We start from the raw sequence: 9,560 nt of genomic DNA on the forward strand, positions 1-9,560 counted from the left end.
TGCTGCTGCTGCTGCTGCTGCAGGACAGGTGTCATGTATTGGTTGTTGACTCTGGGGTGCTGTTCTGGGTCATTGTGCCCTGTGCACCAGTGGTCTGTGTGCAGAGTGCCCTGCCTTCAGCCTGCTCTCCTCTGTGTGTCTCTCCACAGCTTTCATTTCTTCTTCTGCCTCCACACGCCATTTGAGCTCCAAGTCTCCTGTTTGTATCCTCTTCCCAGCAGCATTCCATGCTGGCCAGTAAGCTGGGGTGCCTGCCAGGCCCCTGGACCAACTCTGGGAAGTTGTCCAACCAGGAGTGGATACTGACCATCTCCAAGGTCCTGGGAAACTGGATGAGGCCAGTGGCCTGTGATTAGTGCTACACCACACAGCCATCACAGCCCGTGCCTTGGACTGCCTCGGCTGGCTGAGGGACACTGTCTTGCTTCTCAACAGCTGCTGGAGGATTCTTCCCCCAGCAGGCATCCCCACCACAGCCATCGGCATCCCCTTTGAGTCTAGAGTTCCACGTTTTGGCTGGGTGATGTACATCGAAGGAGGATTTTGTGCACACACCTGCATCCCCTTGTCCTGGTCCAGTCTGCCAGTGCTGTCTTCAGTGACAGCTCCCTGCCAGGCCTCCTTAACCTCAGCACAGAGGCAGGGCACAGGCTCCTGTCCTTGCTGAAGCTTCTGGCCCAAATTAGCGTGTGCCTCCCTACATCTGTGCACATCACAGAACCCTCAGTTCCCGATCGCGTGCCGTGGCCAAGCATGTCCCAGGCACTTGAGGCTTGAACATGCAGCCGTCTCCTAACCCAGGGAGGACCTCAGAGGCTTCTAGCACACCTCTTGAGCAGCTGTGCCTTGTGCCCAGGAAAGCCACCTGGGACCAAAGCTGCTCCATCACATACATGGTCCTGGCCCATGTCGCCCCCTGCTGTTCATTTGCTGGTAGTGCCTTCCTGAAAACGTTGCTTGGGAGTTCATGCAGAGCTTTCTTGTCTGCCCCCTCATCCCTTGAGTGGTCCTCGTGTGGAGCCAAAGTAGGAGGCCAGTTTCAAGGCGGGGATCGGGGGGGGGGCTTCTGATTCAGGAAGAATACGAATGGAGTTGTGAAATAATATCTCCGAGACCCCATCCTTATGGGTACAGACAACGCAAGACCAAAATAGCTCTGGATCACAAAATGTGCCTGTCTGTCACTGGGCTTTTCCCCCACAAACACTGAACTAGGTCACCCACGCTGCCTTGCCGCCCCCGTCTACAGATCTGTACCCTGCTTGGCCTGAGCTGCCTCCTCTGTCGTGTGAGCCTGCAGCAGACTGCCTTCAGTTCCTGAAAGAGTCCTGGGCTTGCTGCTGCTGCTCCTGAGTACCTTCCTGTGTGGTGCCCCAGGGCACTGCTTCTCCATCCTCCTGGAGCCCTCCCCTGCCACCTGTTGCTCCTGGGGATTTGGTGCCTTGAGGCCCCTGCACTCCTTTTCCTGGAAACGCAGGCAGGATTGCTGCTTCCCTCTTGGTTATTCCACTCTGGAACCATTCACCTTGCCTTAACCGCTTTGTGTCCGTGTCCAAGCAGTTTTGAGTCCACAGCACACACGTGGAAATGCTTCTTTCGGACAAGGACTCTCGTCACCAAGTCCATCTCTGTCCGTGAATGCACTCTGATTAAGACCACTGGCAGCTTCTGCCGCAGCCAGCTGTGGGTGCTGCTGCTGCTTTCGGTGTGCTGATGTGTTTCTTTGCTGAATATTAACACGCTTCACCCTGCAGCCTCTCAGGACCTCCTCCAGCCTCTCCGGAGCTTATTGAGAACCCCAATGTTCCTTATTTTAGCAACATAGCAAATTGGGCTGACAGGTTGGAGGTTCAGAAGGACACCGAGTCAGAGTCCCACACAGTCCTGCAGAACATGACTCTTCCCCAACTGTGACAGATGTGGCATTTGTCCTTTACAAGCTTCCATTCTCCAGATACCTTTGCTCCAGACCTGGAGCTTTATTTTCAACTGACTCTGTTTTCAGGACTTTTGGGGGTGGGGGTGGTTTTGGGTCCCTTTTGAAACACTTTGATTATGGAATTTGTCCTCTTAATATTTGTGGTAGATTCCTTTTGCCACTCTTTGATTGTGGAATGTGCCCCCTTAATATTTTTTATCAGCTATCTTGTGCCTTATTATTTCAAGCTTTGAATTACGGATCTGCTAAGCAATGGGTTGCTAGGTCGGGTGGTCGTGACATACGCCTTTAATCCCAGGAGATAGACAGAGGCAGGCAAATCTCTGTGAGTTCCAGGACAGTCAGGGCTATGTAGAGAGACTTTTTAAAAAAGCAAGACAAAACAAACAAACAAAAGCAAAAGAGAAGTGTACTGTTCAGCAAAATGGGATGTAGTAATGCGATACGTCTTATTCTTCTGCATGAACAGTTGAGGGTCCCGTCATCACTGGTTGAATAGTCCATTCATAGCCTAATAGCATCTTTATCTACCAAACCCAGCATTTTGTCTGTGGCTTCCTGACATTGCATCCCTCTGAGACACACTCCTTTCTCCTAGACTACTCTGATTGGCTTGAGGAGTCTCAGCTTCCTGTGTGGCCCAATGCAGGTGGTATGTGTTTTGATGAGAAGGGTTCCTTTAAGTGCGTGTGAACAGGCCTCTGCCTAGCTACTCTCTCAGGTACATTGCAGCCTGTGGGAAGCTTAGGAAGCCTCATTCTGCTGACTTCAACATTGTGTGATCTCTTTCATCTACCAAAGTCATGTATCTTCAAGACATTCTAAGTTTCAAAATACCGTGCTGCGCTGCCATCATAAACATCACATATGCTATATTATAATCTAGCCTATGCAATTATTCATTTTCTAATGTAGTGTCAAATATCTATAAACACATCCCAAAATAGGACATACAAGTTTTTATGCTGTCAGGTATATTGAAACAGCAAAGACAAATTTTGCCATGAGCCTTTCCTTTTAAGTTGAAAGGAATACTTATGTATTCTTTCCCCATTCAAAAGTAAATTTACTAAACAGCAATTATTCTTGGTTAATATATAAGGTAGTTATACAACATTATTCTGTAGTCAGGTTCTTTTGGTAAACTCATCATTTTTGCTATTTTGCCTCTCTATTCTCTCTGACTTCTTATGTAGATAAATATAGTTTACAAATTATGGCAGTTTTATTATCTCTTGCTAGCCAATAGTTCCTCCATAGCTCATTCCCTTTCCTTATCTCTGGCACTGTCCAGGACCACCAGAACAACGGCACTGATGATACAGTCCATATCTGTCTTCTTTCTGATCTTAACGGGCTATGCTTCAGTGAAATGTTGATGTCTTTTGGAGGTTTTTGAATAATACGTCATGTATTTATATAATAGAATTTATAAAACAGTAAAATAAATAAGTGTACTAGATCTCTCTCTGTATAGCAGTCTAGACAATTCTCCAGTACCTAATATTGAATAAAGTATTCAATTTGCAGTAAGATGCAACAAAATGTCATTTATATAAATTTTTTTTTTTTTTTTTGGTTTTTCGAGACAGGGTTTCTCTGTGGCTTTGGAGCCTGTCCTGGCACTAGCTCTGTAGACCAGGCTGGTCTCGAACTCACAGAGATCCGCCTGCCTCTGCCTCCCGAGTGCTGTCATTTATATAATTTTAAATATCTGAAATAATACTATATATTATTTTGGATATACATAATTCTAGAAAAAATTAAAATGGGCTAGTGAAAGATGTACATCAGTTAACCAATAACATTTGTGTCTGGGGGGAAATGTCATAAAATGTGACCCTAACAATGCAAACAGCTCCATTTTATTAATTATTCTTAGCAAATATAAGGAAATATTGTAGTATATTAATGTTTGTTGTTAACTATATTTGATTTATACTTAGATCATCACAATTTGTTTTCTGTACTCTTTTACGATTAAAAAGAGAGAGATCTAACCTACATGGGAAGTAGAAAAAGACAAGATCTCCTAAGTAAATTGGGAGCATGGGGATCTTGGGAGAGGGTAGAAAAGGAGTGGGGAGGAAAGGAGGGAAGCCGAGAAAAATATATAGCTCAACAAAAGCAATAAAAAAGGAAAAATGGTCTCTATGAAAAAAAAAAGAAAAAAGAAAGATATAGCCAGATATAGCCAGGCGGGGTGGCACATGCCTTTAATACCAGCGCTCAGGAGGCAGAGGCAAGTGGATCTCTGTGAGTTGAAGGTCAGCCTGGTCTACAGAGCAAGTTCCAGGACAGGCTCCAAAGCTACAGAGAAAGCCTGTCTCGAAAAGAAAAAAGAAAAACATATTGTGTACCCAATACAAAAACAAAAAAAAATAGTGCCCTTTCATAAACATTTCCTCAAGAAACTTTAGAAAAATTAACATTGAAAAATGACCCTAAAAACTTCTCTTACAAATTAGATTGGCATCAGACTTCTTATTCATAACACTGCTTGTGAAATATGAGGGCATGAATACTTAGAAATCCCTAAGAATACACCTTCTTTTATACTATCTCTAAAAGTACTATTGATTAGGGCACTTGATAACAACCAATACATTTTCAGGAGGCTTAACGGTAGAGCACATGCTTAGCATTCCAGAGACCTCAAAATCTGCAGCCTCAAGGTGTGTGTGGGGGAGCAGGAATGGAAGTACACAGAAAATTTACATCTTCCAGATCTTCACTTAGGAAATATCTGAACATGTGCTCCGAGAAAGTGAAGTACTAATCATGTCTAAGACAAATAGAGAATACAGGAACTCCTGACCTTGGCTGAGTTAGATAATGATTGCTTTAACTAGACCAAAGTCGAGTAGGATGACACAGGACTTGAAGGAAAGGATGAAGTCATGGACAGTTGAGGAACTGGGATGTTTGGAAATGATGTAGAGAATAGACAAACTAGATTAAATAAAGAATGATGAGGTAATGGCTGGTACTGTAAACTAGGTAAAATTTTCAAGGCCAGGGAAGTCGTAGGTCCTAGAGCAAAGCCTACTACTCTTGTTTTGTTAAATTGTCGTGCTATCAAACTGCCATCTAAAGATTTGTGTTTATCTGAAACTGAAAAGCTTCTATAAAGCAAAGGACATGGTCAATAAGACAAAACGGCAGCCTACAGGAGGGAACAGATCTTCACTAACCCCGTATCGGACAGAAGTCTGATCTCCAAAATATACAAAGAACTTAAGAAATTGGTCATCGAAAGGACAAATAATCTGGTGAAAAAATGAGGTACAGATCTGAACAAAGAACTCTCAACAGAGGAATCCAAAATGGTTGAAAGACACTTAAGGAAATGTTCACCATCCTTAGTCATCAGAGAAATGCAAATCAAAACAACTCTGAGATTCCATCTTACCCCAGTAAGAAAGACCAAAATTAAAAACACTGATGACAACTTATGCTGGAGAGGTTGTGGGGTAAAGTTAACACTCTTGCATTGCTGGTGGGAGTGCAAGCTGGTGCAACCCCTTTGGATGTCAGTGTGGTGATTTCTCAGAAAATTAAGAAACAACCTTCCTCAAGACCCAGTAATACCACTTTTGAGTATATACCCAAAGGATGTTCAAGCATACCACAAGGACATGTGCTCAGCTATGTTCATAGCAGCATTGCTTGTCATAGCCAGAACCTGGAAACAACCTAAATGCCCCTCAACTGAAAAACAGATAAGGAAAATGCGGTACATTTACACAATGGATATCTTGAAATTTGCAGGCAAATAGATGGATCTAGAAAACATTATATTGAGTGAGGTAACCAGACTCAGAAAGACATATACCATATGTACTCACTCATAAGTGGCTTTTAGACATAAAGCAAAGAAAACCAGACTACAACTCACAATCCCAGAGAACTTAGACAACAATGAGGACACTAAGAGAGACATACATGGATTTAATCTACATAGGAAGTAGAAAAAGACAAGATCTCCTGAGTAAATTGGGAGCATGGGGACCATGGGAGAGGGTAGAAGGGGAGGGGAGGGGAAGCAAGGGGAACAGAGAAAAATGTAGAACTCAATAAAATCAGTAAAAAAAGGTTTTTAAAAGTTTTGTGTTTATGCCCATAGATCAGTGCCTCTATCAGCTTTACTCCAAAGAGCTTTGCTGCACAGTGTGCAGTGGTTAATGCAGGGAATCAGAGCTGAGACTAGGTGAACTGTGGAGTGCTGAGCCCTAAACAAGTCATCTTTGTTACCCTCCTCCCCAGGATCAAGGAAACATCACAGAAGAGTGCAAGGGGCAGAGAACGGGGAAGAATGTTGTGCAAGCTGTCTTCTGGTGAGGACATGGACATCATGAACTCACAGAGGCTGTGATGACCTGCACCAGATTAAATCCTTTAACATTTGCTGCTGGATTGTGAGGTCCCACTTCTGGCTGAGGTGCTGTTGTTAGTTAATGGCAGGTGACGGAGATGAGAGAGAGAGTCACTTTTCTTCGGGGCTGTAGCCACTGGAAAGTTGTCCATTTTCCAGTAAATAAGCCTGCACCTATGCTTATGCAAGCAATTTAGCAAGCCATTAAAAAAAAAAAACACGAAGGCAGGAAGGGGGGCTTGCTGGGAAGAAGGAAGGGTCCAGAGGAAGTGAAAAAGAGATAAGAGTGGATGGTAGGGTGAAATACATAATAAAAATATATTATCATATACATGTATGAAAAGCGTCAAAGAACAAATAAAAAGAGGTAGAAACTTAGAATCATAGAAAGGCAAATAAAGGCAAAGAGCTCCCGAGAACAACGCACAGTAATGGCTCCCAGTGAGACAGGACTCTGTCCTTTCCACTGCTTAGTTCGCTTCCATGTGGACTTGGGCTGAAGTGTGTGATTTGTGTTGGTCAGTTTAAACTTTGGCAAACATATCCCACAAAGCAGTTTCAATAGTACACTTTCAGTTAGGCACGCACTCTTCCTCCTCTGAAACCATCCTATGTGGAGCTGCCCATGGTAGTCTGTGGTTGATGTAGCAATGCAGAATAGAGATGAACTATTTTAACTGAAGACCCAAAGACAGAGTTACTAGATAAAATGAAGGACTTCCAATTAAATTTCAATTTTAGTTGAACATCAGATAAAATTTAGTGTGTGTGTATGTGTGTGTGTGTGTTTATCACAGATGTATGGAATATGCTTTAACTTTAAATATGAATTGTTCATCTGGCAATGAATTTTAACTAAACATCCTTTATTTCCACCTGCTAGCTATGACAATCGTGGCTTCAGGAAACGAACCCCCACCTGATCTGTCAGCTGACTCTAGCCATGCTAAGTGACATCAGGAAACAGCAGCAAATCTAACAAAGTAAACCTAGCACTGATTCATAAACTAAAAAGCCATTAGGGCTACTGCTCAAAACCGCTGAGTTTTGGAGTGGCTCTTATGCACCAACAGATAACAGATACCCCACGCAAGATTGTGTTTGCTCCCAAAGAGCGGCTAATTGAGGGCAGAGAGTGTTTGAGGGAACATAAAGGGAAACAATCTATTGAGCTTTGAGTGTGAGAACAGTTTTTCTAAGTGACATAATACCCTTGACCTTGGAGCTTAGAATATTTCCAAGCAACTATTACAGGCCGGACTAAAACAAAAGCCAACCTTAGGTGTCCCTAGGAGTTGGTCACGTCATGTAGGATGGAGCAGGCTTGAAAAACTACACACATTTCTCAGAGAGGTGCAGGTAAATAACCCTAGAATAAAATGCATTAATAATTCTTTGTGGCCGATATAGGCCTTGTATTTGGCTTGACTATAAAAAGACAGTAAAAGAAATAGAACACAGCTATGTGCTCCCAGGACAGTCTGAAGTGACTGGGTGGATGTAAAGATCAGCCCCCCACAACTCAGCAAAGACAGGTTCTGTTTGTTGGATTCCATGAATAACTGTAAAATTAAACTAAAATAATAATAGCCAATTGTGTCTTTGTCAAATTGATATCTCCAGGAGTCTTAAAATCAAGGAAATCCCACCCTTCTGATGGAAACAAAGCACTAAGCTTCCCTTTTCTTAAACATCTGCAAGCAGCTAAGTTCCAGTTTACTTTGTATTGTGATCTAAAGGAAGCAAGCTTTCTACCCTTAAACTGAAGACATCGATAATCGTGGAAGTTATTTAGATGGATATAAATGCAGTTCGTTCGAGCCATGTCATCCTAGAACCGAAACCATCTCATATAGTTTCAGAAAACTATTTCCAAATCCCCTGGGAGGATGGTAGTTCACACAGGCGTGGGATTTGAATGGAGGCCTGACACAGAAGGAGATACAGATGAAAAGTGGTGACAGAAAGACCACCCACAGTGGAATCTTTAGCATGGCATGGCTATTCTGATAACTCATAGTCAATTTTAAGCTAAAATTAATTAGAAGAGATGATGAAGGCCACTACATATTAGCAAAGGGGACAGTTCATTAAGAAGTTATAACAGGGGCTGAGAGAGATGGCTCAGTGGTTAAAAGCATGCACTGCTTTTGTAGAGGCCCTGAGTTCAAGTCCTAGCATCCATGTTAGGAGTCTAATGGCTTCCTGTAACTTTAGCTAGAGAGAGTCTGACATCCTTTTTCTGGCCTCCATGGACACCTTTCACTTTCACATTTACCCATCCCCCCCAACACACACACACACATACAGAGACAAAATTAAATACAAAATTTCTTTTTTTAAAATGTTGTAACAATTGTAATATATATGCACCAAATGTTGAGGCTCATAACTTCACCATAGTGAAAAAGTAGCACACAGAATGGGGAAAAATGCCAACCATGCATCAGACAGTTTTCCATATAGGCATGCTTGTACATCTATGCTTATTGCACTATCCATTCACGATAGTTGAGGAATGGACCCAGGGATGGTAAAGATAGTGCAGTAGGTAAAGGCGCTTGCTGCCAAGCATGACTACCTTAGTTCAATCATAGGACTCATAAGGTGGAAGGACAGAATCAACTCCCATGAGTTGTTGTCTGACTGAAACATAAATGTTGCAGCACACATACATATACAGAAAAAAATTACATTAAAAATTTTAAAAAAGAAATGGAACTATCCTAAATTTCCCTCAATAGCTGAATGAATAAAGAAAATGTGGTGCATATACAAAACTGAATTTATTCAGTGTGCTGGCTAGTTTTCTGGGCAATTTGACACAGATTGGAATCATTTTGGAAGAGGGAATCTCAATTAAGAAAATTCCCCCACCAGATTGGTCTGTGAGCAAGCTGGTGGTATGTTTCATTGATTGGTGATTTGTGTGGGAGGGCCCAACTCACGGTGGCTGGTGCCACCCCAGGGTGGTGGGCCTGGGTGCTATAAGAAAGCAGGCTGAGGGTTGGAGAGATGGCTCAGAGGTTAAGCACAGTGACTGCTTCTTCCAGAGGTCCTGAGTTCAATTCCCACCAACCACATGGTGACTCACAACCATCTGTAATGAGATCTGGTGCCCTCTTCTGGCCTGCAGGGATACAGGCAGGCAGAACACTGTATACATAATAAATAAATAAATCTGAGAGGGAGGGAGGGAGAGAGAGAGAGAGAGAGAGAGAGAGAGAGAGAGAGAGAGAGAGAGAG

The sequence above is a fragment of the Alexandromys fortis genome, unplaced genomic scaffold (genome assembly GCF_014885135.2).
Source record: "Alexandromys fortis isolate MF-2015 unplaced genomic scaffold, M_Fortis_MF-2015_v1.1 scaffold_324, whole genome shotgun sequence".
Lineage (NCBI taxonomy): Eukaryota > Metazoa > Chordata > Mammalia > Rodentia > Cricetidae > Alexandromys > Alexandromys fortis.